This window comes from Hemitrygon akajei, chromosome 7 (genome assembly GCF_048418815.1).
Source record: "Hemitrygon akajei chromosome 7, sHemAka1.3, whole genome shotgun sequence".
Taxonomy (NCBI): domain Eukaryota; kingdom Metazoa; phylum Chordata; class Chondrichthyes; order Myliobatiformes; family Dasyatidae; genus Hemitrygon; species Hemitrygon akajei.
In genome coordinates, this window is record NC_133130.1 from 161,966,231 (window position 1) to 161,989,589 (window position 23,359).

General features: G+C 43.9%; 1 protein-coding gene across 1 annotated transcript in view; it reads left to right on the plus strand.

Moving 5' to 3' along the window:
- Window positions 1-23,359, plus strand: part of LOC140731114 (inactive phospholipid phosphatase 7) — a 44,147-nt gene that overhangs the window by 11,550 nt on the left and 9,238 nt on the right. The window lies entirely within an intron of this gene.

The following is a 23,359-nucleotide window of genomic DNA, read 5'->3' on the forward strand; positions in this document are numbered from 1 at the left end:
AGGCAGGTGATGTTAAACCTGATTCTGATCTGACATCTCGGAGAAGGATAGGAAGATGGAGACCCACCACCTTCCACCAGCATCCTTAGGTTCGTTGCATCTGGATTGTATGACTTATTTCACTTGGGGTGTTGGCAACCTTTCAAAAACCACCTTCTATTTTTATTCTGCCTAATTTATCGACCAACTTCTGCATTATGATGGTGTTAGCAGGATATCCTGTTTTCCATTTGCTGAATTGTTCACGTCTGCTTGTGTGTGTGTGTGGGAGAGGGATAGATCTTCCAGCAGACAGCACGTTCAGCAGTGCAGTGCTCTTTCATTACCTCACTCTATTCAGGGATTTAGGACCCACACCCTTCTGATACAGGGGCAAGGCGGCCACTACTGAGCCATGGCTGACAGCCTTGCATTCACACCTCATTTAAGTTGTCAAACTGTACCACTGGAGTGCAGTCGACGTTTCTCAGCCTAATATTCCGTGATGTGCATTGCCAAAATAATGGCCCACATTTTGCTGGAGCCGGGCTGTTTGTGGTATGCCTCATTACCTAATCTGGTTTGAGCACAATTAAATTTCAACAAGAAATTGCCCAGCTGGCTGTTGAACAAGCAGTAGGACATCTGGGACCTTGATGAATCACAAAACCAACAAATTATTCTCTTAATCAGTGAAATTTGAGAATTGACTATTAAGGAATGGAAGAACTGAGAAGGAGTGAGTAAAGGCAATGGCAAGTCAGAAATAAAAACAGAGTGAGAAAGGGAACTCGGGTCAAGAGAGAAGAAAGGGGAAATAGAAAAAAAATTAAATATAAAATGTACTTTCTGAAAAATATCCACAGAAATCGCTATCTGAAGACAAAAAAATCCTCGCTTGCAATTATTTAATTTTTGGCTAAGTGAGTTTGATTGGAAGTCATCAAGAGTTATCATGTTGACAGATTAAAGTGATCCAAAATGTGGCAACTCCCAGCCCACAGAGTACTTCCTCCCCAACGTTTGCGGGATACTTGGGACAATACTGTGGATTATTCCCGTTTTCAACTAGATCAAGCCCTTCATATTTTTAACATTAACAATTGAAATCAGTTAAGAGATTGTCTGGATTGGACTTTCCAGACACTGAACAATTGATAGTGAAGGAACAGATGCAAAGTTGCTGTATAAATAGCAGCCCGGGGCCTCTCAACAGCCTGCTACTCCTTTGCCAGTGCAGCTTCCAAGCCTCAGATAAAAACATTGTACTCAGACGCATACACAGCACAGGAAATGATTTATAACTGAAGGGATGTAACTGCATACAAACTATATTATGAATAGGAGTGGAAAATAACAAATTTATCATTCTCTATGGTTTCTGGCACAACAGGCGTTTGTTAACACCCCCACAACTCTTCCACTTAACCCACAATCTGTAAGATATTTCAGAGATAGCCATGAGAGAGCAGTGACATCATTAGAATATATTGCCCTTTTTTCCCCATTTTCAGCTAGATATCATTTTAATTTTATAACACAAATGTGTATACGCCTCTGTGGCTGGGGTTTCTTTCCTTTGTGATGCCATGGGCCAAATACCATTATGCAAGGGGTGCCTGGACTCTAGCTTGGGATCCCCTGCTCCATGGTATTGCAGAGTTAAGGCTTCCTGCTCATGGAGAACTTATCATCTTGGCAGAGTTACAAAGTTACTACACGCGGATTATGGCAGAAGGAGGAAGGTTTCTATCTGAAAAGTCTTAAAATTGAATGACAATTAGATCATTATTGATACACAGACTGGCCTTTGGAACAAGAATGAGGAAGCGGCAATGAGTCATTTTGTTCCGGCAGTTACAGGAAAAATGTCCTGTTGAACCCCTTGCTTTTCACATTGCTATCTTCCTTCCTCTCTCACAATTTCCACCCTCTTTTCCCTTCCCGTTCCTCTTTCTGGGTCTACGTATCCTTCTGGAGCTCGAACCATAAAAAAAACAAAGAATGGTTTAGAGAGGCTGTGGGTTTTGTGTTCGCCCAGAACCCCACAGCGCACAGTGTCTGACTGGGACTTCGGTGCGATATTCAGACTCTTCTTCTTTTGCAGGAGCCTTGTGAAATTTAAAGCGCACAGGAATGGAGTCCGGTTTCTCCATCTTGATTTTGGAACACAGAACCCTCTTAAGCCTGTAGCCACCTAAGCCCCAAGTAGCCATTTCTCGATTACTCCACTGCTGGGCAGTAGGTTACATACCTGCCCTAAAGATTAGATACTCCTTCTCTAATCAACTATTAATTTCTGCAGTCCCAGTCAGTCACAAAGCTATCATGTGACCTTTTAAAGGTGTTTAAATATTTACGCATTTGATCCCTGACATTGAGAACACACAGGAAAGAGGCACTACAAACAGAACACAATCATTTGTATTGTAGAAACTTGTTTAAACACAGCTTCACCAGCACACTGTGTTCAACAAATACAAGTATATCCTCAGCCCCTGACAAAGAATTCTGCTGCTTTGATAAATTTTCTATTTAATTTACACTGTACCATGGAAAAGGATTATATCAATTTGATCAATCTAGTGGAAACTTGTTCAAAATCTCATTTCCACCCCACTTTTGCACAAGGATCCTATGATCATAACCAACCAATCACTGGACCTTAGAACATTTGTTGGGCTTCATAACCAACCATTGATAACCACAAGGCTTCTAGACAATTAACATCCATCACTGAACTATCAGGTACAAACATTAAGAAAAATCATTGTGCTAAGCATCAGCATCACCTCCAGAAGCCCATGAAAAGATTTTTAAAGAAACTTATTTCATTTTTAAGCCATCTTTCGCCAAGATGCTCCAAAGCACTTTAGAGTGATCACCCACGTCATTTAGGGAGACAAGGTTCCCAATTCGTGCAAAGCCCCATCTCACATGCAACAATGCGATCATGGCCAGATCATCTATTCTAGTGATGGTGGAGAAATCTGTAGGGAAAATGTAGAGGACTGTGATGCTAACATCTGTTTCTAGGTGGGGACAGTGCTGACACCACCACTGGCTCTGATTATTAGAAACATGGCTGCACAATTGACTAAAATCAGAAATTAAATAACAGGTGATGGATTTTGAGAAATGAAGGAGCCAATCCTGCAGACAGAGGGCTAGACTAGAGTAGAATGGTCAGATAGTATTTGAGAACACACACAAGATGCTGGAGGAACTCAGCAGACCAGGCAGCATCTATGGAAGAGTACAGTTGACGTTTTGGGTCGGCACCCTGATGGTATTCATATGCCATTTTGTATATATTTACAAATAATGTATCTCATAAGAGAAAGGAAATGAAAAGCATATATAGTATTTTCAAAACCTCAAGACTTCTCAATGTGTTCTACAACAAATGCAGTGCTATGCTAGTGTTAGAGACTCCCACGGAAGCAATGTGATTACAGCCATTGTTTTGGTGACAATCAGTGCTACCTAAACACAGGCCAGAACACCTTTCTGCTCTGCAACATAGACCCACCTGAAAGCAGAGGGAGGGAGGTTAACTTAGGCCTCATTTGGAGCAGAGTCAGTATGAAATTTCGTCAAGTCTCTGGAACAGAATAAATATTGACGTTGAGATGAGGAAATCTTTATTAGCAAAGAGATCTTTAATTCAATATAAACTTATTCCTTTTACAATGGACAATCAAATTTTATACAACTGGTTTCAAAAAGGGATTAGATATATAGGAGATTGTTTTGACGGAGGTATTTTAATGTAATTTGTTCAATTAAAGAATAAATACAAAATATCAAATAACACTCTTTTTTGTTATTTCTTCTGTAATCATTGAAAACTCAATAAAATAAAAAGTCTCTGGAACAGGACTTGGGCTCACACCCTTCTGACTCAAAGGCAAGAATGTCAATCAAGTCCAGATGACAATAGGAAGTGAGTAAGCACTTTGCAAGAGTTGGGTCATGAAGGTCTGAGCAAACACCAGACTTCCTCAATCCAACTCTTTACAGATAAACGAGGCCGGACAATCAAACTGCCTTCAGCACAACAATGCAAGTTGTTGTTAATTTTTTTAAAAAGCTTATTCTCAGGATAAATGAAACACTGGCATTTGTTGACCTTGCTGGGCTTCCCCTTGAGGAGCTGATGGCTGGCCCCAGAGTACTGAAGGTTCTTTGTTAGGAGTTTCAGTGTCGGTGACGCATGGTGGGAGCTGATGGTGTTCCCGAGTGGCTGCTGACCAAGTTGGTCCAGATAGAGGAGGTGGTAGATTTGGGAGGAGCTGTGTGAATATAAAAAGTAGGCAAAAGACAAATTTGAGCAAAGACTTTGGGTCTAAGACTGTGAGAACAGTACCTAATATTCATTCTAGCAGGCATTGTAAATACGTGTGTGGTCTGGGCGTTAGGATCATCTTGCACTAGGAACAGCCCTGCGCAGTTGTAATAGGATCACTGCGTAGTCTCAGCTGTCCTATCCTTGGCTTGTTTTTCAGTTCCTCAAACATTTTAATTAAATGAGTTTCCACTTGATGACACTCTCTGTATCTTTTCCATCACAGTCACTTGGCTGTGGCAGCACGAAGCCAGTTACCACAGAGCAAACATCTAATGTTCAAATTCCAGAGTAAATTTATTATCGAAGTACGTATACGTCACCACATACGAGGCGGAGATCCATTTTCTTGCAGGCATTCACAGTAGAACAGAGAAATGCGGCAGAATTGATGAGAAAACCACACACAAATACTGTCAAGCAACCAAAGTGCTAAAGAAGACAAACTGTGTAAATACAAAATAATAATGATAATAATAAATAAATAATCCTGAGAACATGAGTTGTAAGGTCCTTGAAAAGTGAGTCCATAGGTTGGGTTCAGTGATCAGTGTTGAAGTGAATCAAAATTAGGTTTAATATCGCTGGTATATGCCGTGAAATTTGTTGTTTTGTGGCAGCAGTGCGACGCAATACAAAATAATAAAAATTACATTCACACTCATTAAATTAAAGAGATAGTGCAAAAGGTTGGAAAAATACAGAAGTACTGTTCATGGGTTCGTTGTCCTTTCAGAAATCTGATGGCTGAGGGGACGAAGCCTTTCCTGAAATGTTGAGGGTACCTCCTCCTTGATGGTAGCAATGAGAAGAGGGCGCGACCTGTGTGGTGGGAGTCCTTACTGATGGATGCTGCCTTTTTGTGGCATCGCCTTTCAAAGGTTTCTCGATGCTGGGGAGGCTGGTGGCCATGATGGTGCTGGCTGTGTTGACAATTTTCTGCAGCTTTTTCCAATCCTGTGCAGTGGCCCCTCTACACCAGAAGGTGATGCCACCAGCTTGCCTGCTCAGCATAGTACTTCTGAGGAAATTTGTGACATACGAGGGGTGATTGATAAGTTCATGGCCTAAGGTAGACGGAGTCAATTTTAGAAAACCTAGCTCATTTACTTTTCAACATAGTCCCCTCCTATATTTACACACTTAGTCCAGCGGTCGTGGAGCATATGGATCTTGGACCTCCAGAAAGTGTCCACAGTGGGGGTGATTGATAAGTTCATGGCCTAAGGTAGAAGGAGATGAGTTATACAGCTCTCGTTACATGCACATGCAGTTCAACTCTGCGTTATTATGCAGAAAGTTTGAAGTTAATAATTCATCTCCTTCTACCTTAGGCCACAAACTTATCGATCACCCCTCGTACATCGTGTCTTTAGTGACATACCAAATCTCTTCAAACTCCTAATGAAATATAGCTCCTGTCATACCTTCTTTGTAACTGCATCAATATGTTGGGCCCAGGATAGATCCTCAGAGATGTTAACAGCCAGAAACTTGAAACTGCTCACCCTTTTCACTTCTGAATCCCTTGAAGAGGACTAGTGTGTGTTCCCTCAAGTTCCCCTTCCTGGTCCACACTAAGTGAAAGGTTGTTGCTGTGACGCCCCTCGACCTCGTTCCTGAACACTCCCTCGTCACCGTCCGAAATCCTGCCAATAGTAGATGTGTCATCAGCAAATTTATAGATGGCATTTGAGCTGTGCCTAGCCACACAGTCATGGGTGTCAGTGAGGAGGAGGTGTTATTTCCAATCTACACAAGCTATGAGTGAAGTTGTCCATGCTGGTTCAGGAGCCTGATAGTTGTAGGGTAATAACTGTTCCTGAACCTGGAGGTGTGGGACCTAAGGCTCCTGTACCTCCTTCCCGATGGCTGCAGCGAGAGTAGAGCAGGTCCTAGATGGTGGGAGTCCTTCATGGATGCTGATTTCCTGTGACAGTTCTCCTTAAAGATGTGCTCAATGGTGGGGAGGGCATTTCTTGTGATCTGTGAAGGTAGACTGCATTCACCATTTTTTTTGTAGGCATTTCCTTCAAGAGCTTTGGTGTTTCCATACCAGGCTGTAGTGCAATCAGTCAGGAAGCTCTCCACTGTGTATCCATACAAGTTTGCCAAAGTTTTAGTTGACATGCTGAATCTGCATAAAATTCTAAGAAAGTAGAGGCATTGCCATGCCTTCTTTGAAGTGGCACTAACGTGCTGGTCCCAGGACAGATCCTCTGATATGATAACTCCAAGCAATTTAAAGTTACTGATCCCCGAATGAGAACTGGCTGATGGACCCCTGACCTCTTGTTCTCAATAATCAGCTCTTTAGTTTTGCTGACATTGTTGTGGCACCATTTAACCAGATTTTCAGTCTCCCTCCTACATGCCTATTTGTCACCACATTTGATTCGACCAACAACAGTGATGCCATCAGTAAACTTCAATATGGCGTTGGGAGTGTACTTAACCTCGCAGTTATGGGTATAAAGTGAGTAGAGCAGAGGGCTCAGCACACAGCCTTGAGGTGCATCTGTGCTGACAGTGATTTTGGAGGAGATATTGTTGCCAATCCATGTTGACTGGGATCTGCAAGTGAGGAAACTAAGGATCCAATTGCACAAGGAGGGATTGAGGTCTAGGTCTTGGAAGTTATTGATTAGTTTTGAGGGGATGATCGACTTGAGTACAGAGCTGTAGTCAATGAAGAGTATCCTGATGTATGCATCTTCACTCTCCAGATGTTCCAGGATCGAATGAAGAGCCAATAAAATGGCACTTGCTTATGACCTGTTGCGATGGTAGGCAAATTAGAGCAGATCCAAGTCACTCCTCAGGCAGGAGTTGATGTGCTTCATGACCAAGCCACACACACAAAATGCTGGTGGAACGCAGCAGGCCAGACAGCATCTACAGAGAGAAGCACTGTTGACGTTTCGGGCTGAGACCCTTCATCAGGACTAACTGAAAGGAAAGATAGTAAGAGATTTGAAAGTAGGAGGGGGAAATGCGAAATCATAGGAGAAGACCGGAGGGGATGGGGTGGGGTGGGGTGAAGTCAAGAGCTGGAAAGGTGATTGGCAAAAAGGATACAGAACTGGAGAAGGGACATCTTGACAGTAGAGGAGGCCATGGATAGACATATCAGAATGGGAATGAGACATGGAATTAAAATGTGTGGCCACTGGGAGATCCTGCCACACATTTTAATTCAGAGAAAGCAGGATTAACTTCCATTAATGCCCCTCCTCCCCTTCTTACCCCATCCCTGATTTATTTAGTTTCTCCCCCCCCCCTTTTTTTCTCTCTCTTCCCAATCACTCTGCCTGTTCTCCATCTCCCTCTGGTGCTCCCCTCTCCCTTTCTTTCTCCCTAGGCCTCCTGTCCCATGATCCTTTCCCTTCTCCAGCTCTGTATCCTTTTTGCCAATCACCTTTCCAGCTCTCAGCTTCACCCCACCCCCCCCCCCCCCCCCCTCCGGTCTTCTCCTATCATTTTGCATTTACCCCTCCCCCTCTTACTTTCAAATCTCTTACTATCTTTCCTTTAAGTTAGTCCTGACGAAGAGTCTCGGCCCCAAACGTTGACAGTGCTTCTTCCTATAGATGTTGCCTGACCTGCTGCATTCCACCAGCATTTTGTGTGTTGCTTGAATTTCTAGCATCTGCAGATTTCCTGGTGTTTGCTTCATGACCAGCTTCACAAAGCATGTCATCACTGTGGATGCAAGTGCCACTGGACGATGTGACCACCATACTTTGCTTCTGCCCAGACCTGACTAGCTGCGGACAAATGCTGGAAGTGTAGCTGAGAATGGCCCAGACCTGTGCACAATACTCCTATATAACTGCAGCAACACTTCTCTGCTCTTGCAGAGAAGGCCAACATACCTCTTGCCCTCCTAATTGCTCGTTGATTTTTATTGCTCCAGGTGATAATTCACAGAAATAATTTTGCAGAGAACTGAAGTTAATCAGCTGCCTCAGTAAGTCATAAATGCAAAAAATACTACAGATGCTGGAAACCCAAAGCAACAGGGACAAAATGATGGAGGAACTCAGCAGGTCAGACAGCATCTATGGAAATGAATAAACAGTAGATGCTTTGGGCTGAGATCCTTCTTCAGGATTGGAAAGGAAGGGGGAAGACAACAGAATAAAAAGGTGGGGACAGGGGAAAGAGGACTAGCTAGGTGATAGGTGAAGGCACGTGGGTAGGAAAGGTAAAGGGCTAAAAGGAAGGTTTCTGATGAGGAGAGGAGAGTGGACCATGGAGAAAGGGAAGGAAGAGGGGCCCCAGCGAAAGGTGATAGGCAGGTGAGAAGAGGTAGGAGGGCCAGGGTGTGGAGTAGAAGAAGATGGGAGGGGGAGGGTATTTTTTTTCCAGAAAGAGAAATCGATACTCATGCCATCGGGTTGGAGGCTACCCAGACGGTCTATAAGGTGTTGCTCCTCCACCCTGAGGGTGGCCTCATTGTAGCACAAGAGGAGGTCATGGACCGGCATGTCGGAATGGGGATTAACATGTTTGGCCGCCAGGAAGGTAGTTTTTGCTTTTGGCAGTTGGAGCTGAGGTGCTCAATTTACGACGGGTCACAGCAATGCCTAGAAGGCTGCATCGGGGTAGCGAACACAAAAGGTGGCCCCGTTCGCAGGTGAAGCATCGCCTCGTTTGGAAGGACTGTTTGGGGCACTGAATGGAGGTGAGGGATGAGGTGTATGAGCAGGTGTAGCATTTTGGCTGCTTGCAGGGGTAAATGCCGGGAGGGAGATCAGTGGGAAGGGACGAATGGACAGGGAGTCACAGAGGGAACGATCCCTGTGGAAAGCAGAGAAAGTGGGGAAGTATGTGTCAAGTCAAGTCATTTTTTATTGTCATTTTGACCATAACTGCTGGCACAGTACACAGTAAAAATGAGACAATGTTTTTCAGGACCATGGTGCTACATGAAACAGTACAAAAGCTACACTGAACTACATAAAAACAACACAGAAAAAAAACTACACAAGACTAAAGGCCTACCCAGGACTGCATAAAGTGCACAAAACAGTGCAGGCATTACAATATATAATAAACAAGACAATAGGCACAGTAGAGAGCAGTAAGTTGGTGTCAGTCCAGGCTCTGAGTATTGAGGAGTCTGATGGCTTGGGGGAAGAAACTGTTACACAGTCTGGTCGTGAGAGCCCGAATGCTTCGGTGCCTTTTCCCCAGATGGCAGGAGGGAGAAGAGTTTGTATGAGGGGTGCATGGGGTCCTTCATAATGCTGTTTGCTTTGTGGATGTAGTGTGTAGTGTAAATGTCTGTAATGGTGGGAGGAGAGACCCGGATGATCTTCTCAGCTGACCTCACTATCTGCTGCAGGGTCTTGTGATCCGAGATGGTGCAATTTCCGAACCAGGCAGTGATGAAGCTGCTCAGGATGCTCTCAGTACAACCCCTGTAGAATGTGATGAGGATGGGGGGGGCGGGTGGGAGATGGACTTTCCTCAGCTTTCGCGGAAAGTAGAGACGCTGCTGGGCTTTCTTTGCTATGGAGCTGGTGTTGAGGGACTAGGTGAGATTCTCCACTGGGTGAACACCAAGAAATTTGGTGCTCTTAAGAGTGGTGGTATCCCTTTAGAGATGGTGAAAGTTGTGAGAAAGATGCGTTGGATGCAGGGGCTCATGTGGCAATAGGTGAGGACGAGAGGAGCTCTAACCCCATTAAGCTGGTGGGAAGAAGGGATGAGCGTGGATGTCTGAGAAATGGAGAAGATATGGATGAGGACAGCATCGATGGTGGAGAAAGGAAACTCCTGTTCTTTGAAGAAGGAGAACATCTCTGATGTCCTGGTAAGGACAGCTTCACCCTGGGAACAGATGTGGGGGAATGAAGGAACTGAGAAAATGGAATAGCATTTTTACAGGAGACAGGGTAGGAAGAGGTCAAGATGGTCTTGGGAGTCAGTAGGTTTATAAAAGAGGTCGGCCGACAGATGTCTCCAGATCGAGAAAATGGATAGAGGAGTCAGAGGCAGACCAAGTGAATTTAAGGGCAGGGTGGAATTTCCAGGCAACTTAATGAAATTGAGGGGCTCAGCATTGGTGCATGAAGCAGTACCAATGCAGTCGTCAATGTCGCAGAGAAAGAGTTGGGGCGCATTAGTGGGGAAGGCTTGGGACACGGACCGTTCTACATAGCCAACCAAAAGGCAGGCATAGCTGGAGCCCACGCAGGTACCCATGGCTACCCCTCGAGCCTGGAGAAAGTGAGAGGAGCTGGAAGAAAAATTGTTGCGGGTGAGAACCAGTTCTGCCAGATGGAGGAATGTTGTCAAGTTAACTGTAGGAACCGGTAGATTTATAAAAGATAGCAGAATAAGTGCTGAAGAGCATTACCTCGGTAAATATAATGCAACCTTACGATATGTAAATGCTAGCATGTTTTTGAATGTTTATCAGGATATCAGACCACAGCTTTGAACCCCGTCTGCTGTTGATGCAATTGAAAGTAAAGAGTGATCTGGAGTGTTCAATTTCTCCACATGGCCTTTGACTGAAGTTGTGGGCTCCCTCTGTGGGTGTTTGAACTTCAATCTCATGATCATCTTATGATCGTCTCTCATGTCTGCAGAGTCCCAGCAACTTCAGAGTAGGAGTTGATCTGAAATGCAGATTTGAAAGTAATATCCAGTCTATCTTAGCATCAGATCTCTGTTGAGTGATGTTTGGGCCAGTTGTTTTTTCTGGTGAAAAGTTTCCATCTCACGTTGCAGCTGAAACCTGGCTGCTCTGCACTCTGTCTGTGGGTGGAATGTTTGTGTGAAAGTATTGTCTTTTTCATATGTTACTGACGTGACATTTAAAGCCAACTTCTGTCCTTAAATGATTCATTCATTAGATGACTGAGCTACATTGGCTTCAGAGACAAGGGCAACAAAAAGGTGGTCACAGGAGGCCGAGGAGCGGCTACGGGATTGCTTTGAGTCAGTAGACTGGGGTACGTTCAAGGACTCATCGGAGGGTCTGAGTGAAAACGCCACAGTTCTCACAGACTTTATAAATTCAAGCATGGATGAGTATGTCCCTACCAAATCATTCAGAGTCATTCACTCAACTTCATGAACCGCAACGCTGAACTGATTCCACAACCAATGGACTCACTTCAAGGACTCTACAATTCATTTTCTTTCTGTCTGTCTGTCTTTCTTCTTTTGCTCATTGGTTGTTAGTCTGTCTTTGTTGTGTGTGGTTTTCATTAATTCTGTTATGTATCTTTGTACTTACTGTGGAGGCTGACAAAATGAATCTCAGAGTAGTATATGGTGACATGATAATAAATTTACTTTGAACTTTGAAAACCTGCATTTTAACTTTCTTCTCTTCATACCCAACACCCTTGGAGCTCTCTGACAATCCAGCACTGTGCCTCGTTCCCTTTGACCCACTAGTTTTCACTGTCACACTTCCTGATCCACAGTTCTCTCGGCACGCTGTCACTTCCTTCTCGAACTTTCCTCCTGCTTCACCAAAGATCTCCTTTGGCTCTATAAATGTTTATGCCTTATTACACATTGAGTCATTTTCCAGCTTAATAGTACTGCACTAGTCAAACTCTTAATGATTTCATCAGTATTCGTGGCTGAATCCTGTGAAACTGATTGCGGTATTTGCAAAGAGCTGCTTTCATCTGCACTGTCCATAAACAGTGGATGCAGAATGATATATTGGCTAAATTATTAACTTAGAAGGATCATTTACCTTTTCTCCTCGAGGTGTCGGAAGCTAAATTGTGATCATACTATAGAAGTTAACATGATTGATGGAGCTGAGGGGTATTTAGGGAGAAATTAACCTTAAAGTTAATGTCAGATTATTCAAGGTGATGTTAGAAGCACTTTTTCAGCACAAAGATAAATGAAAATTTGCAACACCTTTGTCTCAGAATGCTGTTGAGGCTTGAGGCAAGTTGAAAGTGTCAAATGAGAATTCTGAAAGGACAGCAGATGAACCAAAAATAGAAAAAGATCTAATCGAGCTGCTGCCTTGTAACCCCAGCAAACATGTTCAATCCTACCCACCAAAGCTCTCTGAGTGGAGTTTGCATGTTCCCTCTGTCACCACGTGGAATACCTCCCACATAGGGGTTTGGAGGGTTAATTTGGCCATTGTAAATTGCTCCTTGTGTGTAGATGAGGGAGAATATCGAGGGAGGTGATGGGAATGTGGAGAATAAAATGGGATTGATACAGCTGTGTACTCTAAACGGGGAGCGAATTCAGAAGTTGGAGGTGCAAAGGGACTTAGGAGTGTGAGTGCTGGTGTAGGATTCCCTAAAGGTTAACTTGCAGGTTCAGTCTGTGGTGAGGAAGACAAATGCAATGTTAGCGATCATTTCAAGAGGACTAGAATAAACTGTGAAAGCAAAGACGTAATATTGAGGCTTTATAATGCATTACTTAGATTGCATTTGGAGTACTTTGAGCAGTTTTGTGCCTGTATCTAACAAAGGATGTGCCAGAATTGGTAAGGGTCCGGAGGAGGTGTATGAGACTGATCCCAGAAATGTAAGAGTTAACATATGAGGAGCACTTGATGGCTCTGGGCGTGTACTCACTGGAGGATCTCATTGAAACTGTCTGAACATTGAAAGGGCGAGGTAGAGTGGACATTAAGAGGATGTTTCCAATAGTGGGAGAGTGCTGGACTGGGGGGAACGGCCTCAGAAGGACATCGCTTTAGCCAGAGGGTGGTGAATCTGTGGAACTCATTGCCGCAGATGGCTGTGGCGGCCAGGTCACTGGGTATATTTAAAACACAGGCTGTGAGGTTCACAATTAATAAGGGCATCAAAGGTTATGGGGAGAGGGCAGGAGAATGGGATTGAGAGGGAAGATAAATCAGCCATGTTTAAAAGGCAGAGCAGACTTGATGGGCTGAATGGCCTAATTCTGAACCTTTGCCTTACTGTTGTTGCTAGGAGGAAACTTAGTGGGCTGTATCACCTGAAACATTAACTCTGTTTCTCTTTCTGCAGATGCTACCTGTCCTGCTGGTGTTTCAGCATTTTCTCTTTTGCTGAAAATGTCAAAGCTCACATTCTGAGTGCTGAGGCTGCACTCTGGCCCAAACAAATGTACCAACGTTATAGAGAGGGAGAGGAAGGAGAGCAAAGACTAAAAGGAGTTGAGAGGCTGATCAGCTGTCATCTCCGCAAACGATAGAGTAGGTTCGGGCTGCTTCTTTTCCAACTTCACTAATTGAATCCCTGAGCAAGTAGGAATTTGCAATCTTCTGCAATTTGTTGATTAATCTGTCCGTACAAAGCCAGCTTTGTACGCAATTAGCTGTAATATTAAATATTCATTTGGTTTACCATTAATGGGCAGCATTAGGAATGTTGATCCATTACAGGTGGGAGAGGGTTGGCGCTCTCCCTTGCCTCCTCCTGTGTATGTCTGAGATACAGGGGGTGGTCCCGCAGGCAGCAATAGTCGAGGTGTGGGTCAGCTGCAGCTGTAGACTGTGAGGAGCAGGATTTAACTGATGTTTGTGGCTCTTGCTGCCCATCCCTGGCTCTGAGCGGGGGCAGGCCACGTCAGCAAGCTGCTCCCTCAGCTCCCAGACCCCGGGGGCTGGGGTTTAGCGACCTGCAAGAGCTTGCTTCGGTTATTTTAGGATGACGACCGTCCCCCACCCACAAACTGAATGGGGAAAAAAAGGTTTCTCTGCAGCCAGCGCAGATCAGCTGCTGGAACCTTACTCCCTTGTTACTGCTTTCCCAAAGCCTGGTGCCCTTGATGCCAAATTTCTAAACATATGCCTCCATTCTCTTCTATTTGCATACACACATGAGTCTCTCACTCACTGCTACATCCAATATCTTGACCTCTCACTGATAGGCTGGACATCACCCGTGCTCATGGCCTGCATCAGAGCACCCTGTTGTAAATGAATGCTGCTACTGATTCTGTCCTCTTTCTACATGCCTGCCCGACACACCACAGACCCACACTTCCCCCTCATACTCAAACACCCACTAGAACTAGGGGACATAGCCTCAAGATTCAGGTGGCAGATTTAGGATGGAGATGAGGAGGAACTCCTCCATAGACTGGTGAATCTGTGGAACTCTCTACCCAATGAAGCAGTGGAGGCTACCTCAGTAGATATATTTAAGACAAGCTTGGATAGGTTTTTGCATAGTAGGGGAATAAGGGGTTATGGGGAAAAGGCAGGCAGGTGGAGATGAGTCCATGGCCAGATCAACCATGATCTTATTGAATGGTGGAGCAGGCTCGATGGGCCAGATGGCCGACTCCTGCTCCTATTTCTTATGTTTCTTATGTTTACTTCTTCACACACAGATCCATCTCTCACATATCCTGTCTCTGGAACAATATAGTCTTAAAATGTTGTTCCTATTTTCTCATCCACTTGTTCCCTCTCACACACCACTCCTTGCCTCATCACAGCCTTCCTAGTTTTCACATTAACAAACCTTTCATACTTTTCCATTTCATACATCTATTTTTCTTCCCTCACATTTATAACAGCGTGGTTCTTCTCACTCTCCTGTGCTAATTTTTTCCAAAAATATACCCTACACATAAAATTTGCAAATATGTAATACAAGATATTTGTATGTTGCTAATCACAGTGCTAGGCATGTTATTTAATTGGCTTATAAATCTCATAATTACCAGTTAAATCTGAATCGGCTGACATGGCCGATCTGTTCCTCTACAGCAAAATACAATTCCGGGAATCTCCGGCTTGTCAACTGAGTTGTACTTGGCTCTGTGAGAAGGTCCAGACCGGCTGCAAGTATAAAATTCCATGGTTCCAGCTGTAGGCTTGTTAGAATCGCATGAAAGGGCACCATCACCCTCAAGCATCGACTGTGACAAGGTTCTGTCCAAACTCAGCCTGCTCCTGGTGCTGGTGATTGACCTGGGTCGGAGCTGTACTGTAGTCAGCAGAAAGATCTTCAACCACCATGCATTACTCGTGGTTGAGCTTCTGTGTGATCAGAGCTTGAGAAGGTGGCTTCCTGTACCTCTATTTGACTCACATTTCTCTCTCAAAGTCACCTCTCTGATAAATACACATACAAATGACACTATTTCTCTCTTTCGCTACCTTCTACTTGCATCATACTTGCTGCATTGCTTTCTCATTCTCTGTCGTTTGGGCAAATATGCATACTTATGAATCCAGGTAGTGATTTTTAAACAACTCAGTTCACTGATGAGGTAGATTGGCATAGTGTGGGCTTTTGCCTTTGAATATATCTCCTTTGGGTAGATACAGGGTTTGATAATGCCAAGCAGAGCACTATTACAGTGCAGGCACCCCAGTTTCAATTCTGCCACTGTCTGTAAGGAGTTTGTTCTCTCTCCCCGTAACCGGGTGGGTTTCCTCTGCTCTGGATTCCTCCCACTTCCCACAGGTGTACAGGTTGGGGGGGGTTAATTGGTCACATGGGTGTAATTGGGAGATGCGGGACCATTGGGCCAGAAGGACTTGTGACAGTTCTGCATCTCTAAATAAGTAAATAGATATAGATAGATAGATAAACTATAAGAAGATATTGTTGTGTAAGAAATATGTAGAGTTGACGAGGAGCAAATTTGACTTAGATCAGAGTGTGTGGGTGATGTTTAAATTTGGGGGTGGTGTATTTACGGTCAATTAAGAAAATAGATGGTGCATTTAATTAAGCTGAGTTATCAATTTGGCAGAAAATAAAAGTGCGGAACAGGCCCTAAATATATCAGGAGTGTTGATACACTTCCCGATTTCAACAGCAACAGCTTGTATTTATATAACGCTTTTATCAGAGTTAAAAGTTCCAAGGCTCTTCACAGAAATGTGTTTAGAAAATATTTGACACTGATCCACAGGGAATCATAGAAACTTCGTGACACTTGGTCTGTCATGTGTAGACCCATTGAAAAAGGGCTACTTACCATCCCTTAGTCTGTAGTCCCTCTTGTCAGGGCTATGTAAGCACATGTTCACATCCTTTTTAATAATGATTAAATTTCTGCTTCCACCAAGATTTCAGATATTGATCTCCAGACCTTAACAATCTTTGGTTAAAATCCTCATCTTTCCTCATATCTTTCTATGAGTTTGTCCCTTGCTTTATCTTTACCCCTCTGCCAAGGCAGATAATTCCTCCCTATTTATTGAGCCTTTTGTAATTTTGCACACCTCAGTTAAGTCTCCCCTCTGATCCAAAGAAAACAACAGCAGCCTATCCAAACTTAATTTCCAGTCATGTAATCTCTTCTCAGCGACAACTTTTCTGCATTGTAGTGATCAGAACAATGTAGGCTAAATATTGTTGTTGTATAATAAACTTCTTGCCTTCATGTCCAATGCCTTGGCTAGCCAAGGAAAGCACTCTGGATGTTCTGTATAACCATCCTATTGATATTTCTGCCACTTTTAGTTATCTCTGTACAATCCTTGGCCCTTCTTTGTCTCTACACCACACAATACAGACCCATTCATTGCACGAGTTCTTGCATTGCTGCACCTCAGTAAAAAGTCTTGCATTACACTGGTGCAAAAGGTGAAACTTCAGGCATTTCATCTCCTGTGGCGTCAAGGACGGAGAAATTGTTGGGTTGGAAAAGTGGACCAGCAAGTTGTGAAGGGAGAGAGAGAGATCCCTCCAAAATGGCATTAGGGAAAGGTTGGACAAAACTGGGTTATTCTCCCTAGAGTGTCGAGGCCAACAGGAGACCTGATAGAGGTGTTTAGGCATAGATAAGGTGGGCAGGAATGATCTTTTCCCTCGAATAGAAGTGTCAAACACCAGCGGCTATTCCTTTAAGGATGAGGGGGAATGTTTAAAGGCAATGTGAGGGGCGTATTTTTTCCACAGAGCCCAATACGCTCTGGAATGAGTTAAAAGATTAATGTAACATGCTGTAAGGTTTCACTGCTAATGTAATGGCTTCTCTGTAATGTTCCACTCCTGAGGTAATGGTTTCTCCGTAGCAACAATGTTTGGGTTATGACTAGAGATAATGGGGCATGTTAGCCAATGAGAGATTCTTGTTCTTACTTCTGTCTCTGGGAGCTGGGACTTCACGGTCTTTTGCCAAGGGGAGTTGAGGAGAGAAGATGCAAATGGAGAGTTGGTAGACCTCGGACGGAGAGGACTTGGAACGAGGGTCTGAAGGTCAGTGACGATCGGAGGAGGTTGATGGTGGATGTACAGCCTTATCATTGAGCTCCAACGTTTGTGCATTAGACTGTTTCATGAGAATGGGCCCTTTTTCTTCTTTTTGTTACTGACCATATAGTCAAATTAAGAATTATAAAGCTCAATCGTTTAATCGGATATTGTGTACTGTTTGTTATTTCGTGGTACTGATTTGTAACGGGGACACGTCGCGCAGCATCCACCCAAATGAGATTTCTTAATTTTGGCCGGGCAGAGGGAAAGGAGGGGCAGGATTGAGCAGTGGATCAATTGGGAGCTTCTGATTACGCCATTTCCCAAGTTTACTGTAACCTGACTGCTCCGAAGACAAATTAGCTGGCAATGCTGACATCGGTATGTGGGTGACGTGACCTGGAATTGAGTCCTGGGGAAGTGGCAGCTGCTCAGCGAGATGATCCGGGCAGAGGTCGAAAAGGGAGACATGGCTCAGGTGGAGAAGACGAGGTCGATCTGGGGTGATGTGACCCAGTATGAGATCTGATTCTTCAACTCCAACCAAGACCATTCTCACAGTAATGGAAGCACAGACACATGTTTTGTCTTCTGCCAACTCTCTCCATTCGCATCTTCTCTCCTCATCTCTCCCTGGCAAAAGACCACAAAATCCCAGCTCCCAGACACACAAGCAAGAACAACATCCGCTCATTGGCTAACACGCCCCGTTATCTCTAGTCAGAACCCAAACATTGCTGCTACAGAGAAACCATTTCCTTAGCAGTGGAACATTACAGAGAAGCCATTACGTTAGCAGTGAAACCTTACAGCGTGTTACATTAAAGATTAGTTTTATTTGTTACACGTACATCAAAACATTTAGTGAAATGCGCACTTGTGTCAACAGTTAACACTGTCTGAGGATGCCCTAGAGAGGAGGCCCACCTTTGGCAATAACATAACAGGCCAACAACTCGCTAACCCTAAACCATGCATCTTTAGAATGTGGGAGGAAAGTCACAGAGCAAACATATAAGCTCCTTACAGAGAGTGGCAGGAGTTGAATCTGGGTCACTGGCGCAGTAAACCAACCGCTCTGCTATCATGCCACCCCAGTGGTTACCAGGGGTAGTTTGAAGTTGAGGAGGCTTTTAGATGACCCTCCAATCTCTTCATATTCATGTGGCTATGGAGACACACGGGAATTGGACATTTAGTGTAAATTTGCAGTCAAGATCGGCACAACATGGGCTGAATGGACTGTCCCGTGCTGTACTGTCGTAAACTGCTGAAAGGTGGGGGGAGGGAAACGTGTCAGGTGGTGGAGTCTCGTTGGAACCAACAGAAATTAAATGTGATTTTAGGTGTAAGGTGAGGACCCAGAGGAACTCGCTCCAGGAGCACAGGCAGAGAGAGCATAAGAGTGGGAAATAGAAAAGATGTGGTCAAATGCGCTGTTGGCAATGTTCGAGGAAAAGCCCTGGTGAACTTCAGATGTTCCTCTGGAAAGTCTCATCTTTGGAGCAAGTACAACAAAGGCACAGATTCACTTCTGCTTCTTCCAATTTCATGGACTGCATCTGCTGCTCACAATGAGGTCTCCTCAGTCTGGGTGAAATCAAACACAGGTTGGGTGACTGCTTTGTAGAGTATTTGCATTCAGTCCGTGAGAGCAATCCCAACCTATCTGTTGCCTCCTGGATTAATTCTCCCACCCACTCTGACTCCAGAAACACAAGAGGCTGGAATCTGGAGCAGCAACCAAACTGCTAGAGGATCTCAGCGAGTTGAGCATCATCTGTGGGAGGATAGAACTGTCGACTTTTTTTTTTCGGGTTGATACCCTGCAACAGGACTGAGTGGGAGAGGCACGACGGCCTGTATAGAGCTGAGTAGTGGAGTGATGAGAGAGGAGTCCACATTGATGGTGGACTGAGGAGGGTGTCAGGTGATGAATGTCTTGGTTAGAAGGTGTTTAAAAAGCTGGACAGCAGCAGAGGAGAAGCAATGAGAGATACCTTGAAGAAACTTTGCACTGGGGTGGTACAATGAAGACACAAGACACTGTAGGTGTGAGAATCTGAAGCAACAACCTATCTGCTAGAGGAACTCAGTGGGTTAGGCAGTATCTGTGGGAGGAAAGGAATTGTCCTATCCGAGCTACCTGTCTGTGGCATCCTGTACTGTCACAACAAGAACCAATACAGATTCGTGGAACAATATCTTATCTTCCAACTGGGCATATTGCAGCTACTCAGACTCAATAACAAGTTCTCCAACTTCAGGGATTTAATTTTCGTTGTGTGTATCAGAACTGGCCGTTTCTATTGAAGGTTAGCCATTTGTGACAATGGCTGAGGTTGTCTCTCTCCATTGGCATAGTCTGGCCTCCTGGAATGTGCCTCAGTCCACTAATAGTAAAGCAAAAGAAGCATAAATAACTTCAACGTCTGTTAACCCTTTGACCAAATCATTTATCTCCATGGCAGTCCTGGCCTCACTTTTTCACAGGAGTTCTGTTTGACCTATTCATCCCTCTCATCACCTTCTCTGCAATTTGAAACTACTCTTTTATCTCTCTTTCCAAATTCTGATGCATGTTTAACTCTGTGCCTGTTTCTGTAGATGCTGCCTGGCCTGCTGAATCTTTCCAGCATTTTCTGCTTTTATTTCATTTACTGTCAAATTCACTGCAACTTCCAAGAATGCCAACCTTTGAAAAGTTCTCCTCCATTCTCCGATGGGACTTCCATCTGTCTCTTTTGCCTCGTTCACCTTCAATGCTTTGTGTCCTCTCTCATCTTGAATAAGATATTGACCGAAACTCGCTTCTACAGCCATGCCTCTTGCATTAGCAAATGTCTTTGGTTCTAGCTTATCCTCCTTGAATTTCATCTCAAGTCCCACCTTCACAATTCAGACCCACCCAGGATGACGGGAAAATTCAAACTATTCAGCGTTTCTTGAGGCACTATTCTCATCGCACCTGAGAACCGCAGATAATGCCCTGCTCTTGATCTGTGTCAGCTCACCCTATCTCACTCTGGGCATTTCCCCTTCTTTCTCTGCAGCAGACAACTCTTTCCTTCCTTTCAGACATCAGCTGCTTCCGTGAAATGAGGCTCTTCACCAGTGTACTCTTACACCTGAGGGAATTTGCCCCCCATTAAGCAACTCCTCTCTCATTGTCTAGGTCAAAGGTGTGGCTGTGGGGGCTCACATGAGCTCATTATCGAAGTCTTTTAGTTGGATGTGTGGAACAGTCTCTTTCAGCCCTCCACTGGCTTTGTCCCTTAACACCTCGACCAATACATCAGTGGCTGCACTTGGTTACTTCTGCATTCACATAGAACTCAACAAAGTCACTACCTTTGCTGCCAGTTTCCTTCCCGCTTTCACTTTCACAACGCCCATCTCCATTCCAGGCAGGGGTCTCCAGCCTGGGGTCCACAAACCGCTCGGTAAGGCTTCAAGGTTCGGGACCGCTGATCTCAGGCAACAGACAGCCGCAGACAGCCGCAGACACCCGCTGCCATCTTAGACTCCCACACTCCCTTGGCTATATTTTCTCCAACCATACTTGCTGTGAGGACTCAATTCCATTCCCTCAGTTCATCCTTCTCCATTACATTCACTTTGATAGCGAGAATTTCCACACGGGTGCCTCTGATGTGTCCTTGTTTTCCCTTCACCGAACATAGATTGGTTGATCAGATTGTGAAACACCTGCATTCATTCCACTGGAGTGACCCTGAGGTTTCTGCTACTTTAATTTTCCATCACATTCCCACTCCGACCCGTCTGCTCATAGCCTCCCATGGCCCAATGCAAGCCTGAGAAATGACCCCTCACTTCCAATTGTACACCTTCCAGACTCCATATTGCATTTCACAATTTTAAGTAGCCTGCCTTTTCTGGCACTGCTAGCAGTCATCCATCTGAAATATTGGCTCAGATTTTCTCTCTCCATTCATATAACCTGACTAATTGGGCATGTCCCATGGTTCTGCTATAAACACAATACACATTCCAAAGACGTACTGGTTGGTGGGTTGATTGGTCATTGTCCTGTGGCTAGGCTAGTGTTAAATTGGGAGATTGCTACATGGCTTGCCTTGACAGGCTGGAATGGCCTATTCCGCACTGTATCTCAGTAAAATAAATTAAATTAAAATAATCACCTTCTAACTACCCTCATTAACACTTATGATCAGACAACTCATTCCTTCCTCACTCGTCACAAACGTTCCCTTTGTCCTATCCATCCTTTCTGCCACTTACTTTGCAACTTAAAACTTTACAATCTGTTTTTATTCCCCCAGTTCTGCTGAGTTCACCTAAAACATCGACTGTTTCTCCTTTCCACAGATACTGCCTCGCCTGCAGCATTTCCAGCATTTTTAAAAAATTTTATTTCAGATTTCTTGCATCTGCAAGTTTTTTAGGGGTGGGGGAGAGAAATTGAAATGGGCAGAAGATGTTTGTTTCAGTATTTCTTTAAACAAAATAGAATTAAAGGATTTGTGAGTAGTAAATGCTTAAGCTCGTCATCCCACCAATGTGGTGATCAATGGCAACGGTCTTTGATTTCCCTTCTAAACAATATTTATGAGTTATTCTGCAACAGGCCCAGGTATGAGATCAGTAATCTCCTGCGGTGGACAATTTTGGGAAAAGCATTGTTATCTATTCTTCACGAACATAATTTGGTATTGTGCAGGATTTCTTGACCTATGATTAAAATACATGTTAGAATCTAACTGTCTCTAAGTATCAAGCATTAATCATTGAGGACTAATGAATCAGCAACATTTTAGCATGATTTAAAAACACAATATAGCCTAACAGTCAGCAAATCTTACCTTTCACTTAGTATTAGTTTAATATTTGGTGATTGGCCAACAATTTCAATCTCACATAGCATCACCAAAATAGCTGATCTATCTGGTCATGTATGTATCTCATTGCTGTTTGGGAGATATTTTGCTGTGCAAATTGGCTGCCATGTCTCCTTATGATGCAATACTTCAGAAGTATTTAATTGGCTGGAAAAGCACTTTGAGATGCCCCGAGATTGTGAGAGTTCACTTAGACGTATGGGTAGAAGAATTTAAATTTGAAAATTATGCAGAGGAAATGGACGAGTTTAAAAAAAGAACTGACTTTAGTGGGAGGGAGATGCATTGGTGATGGTTCTTTTGTCAAATAGTTTCAGTCCCATCAGTAAAATGATTCCAGCCTGTTTCCATTCAGAATGTCTTGTATAAATACCGGAAATTTGCTGTGCCTAAAAGGATAAGGTGGTTAATGTTTCTGCCAAGATCTGAGCTAAGGAATGTATGTTCTGTGAAAATTACCAGTCATATTTTTGGTATCCAAAGTCAGCCAAACTCAAAATTCGACATGTCTTGTTGACACAATATAAATCATACAAAACCAATAGTTAAGCCCCTGCTGGAGGATTGTGTCCAAATTTGGCTATTATGCTTCAGGAAGAATGTCAAGAGATTTATTCAGAGTTTTATCCGGGATGAGGCACTTAAATTGTCTGGAGAGATCGGTGTTCTCCTTTGAGCAAAGAGGGTTAAGGTGAGATTTAGTAGAGACAAGCAAAGACAAAAAAATCAGTAGTCAGAGGACATAACTTTATAAGATTTGGCAAAAGAACAAGGGGAAAATATCAGAAGATGGCCATACCCATGGTTGCAGTGGCTCCAATCAGTGGTGAAATTTCTCATCCTATTCGTCTTTACTATGATCAAAAAACAGCGCTGATCATAAGAAACACTGAAGTCCAGCTCATGGGATAACGAAGGCGTTGCACAGTAACGGTCTAACGCGTGGAGTGGGCCCTCTCTCTCTATGCTGCTGCCTACTACAGCTACTC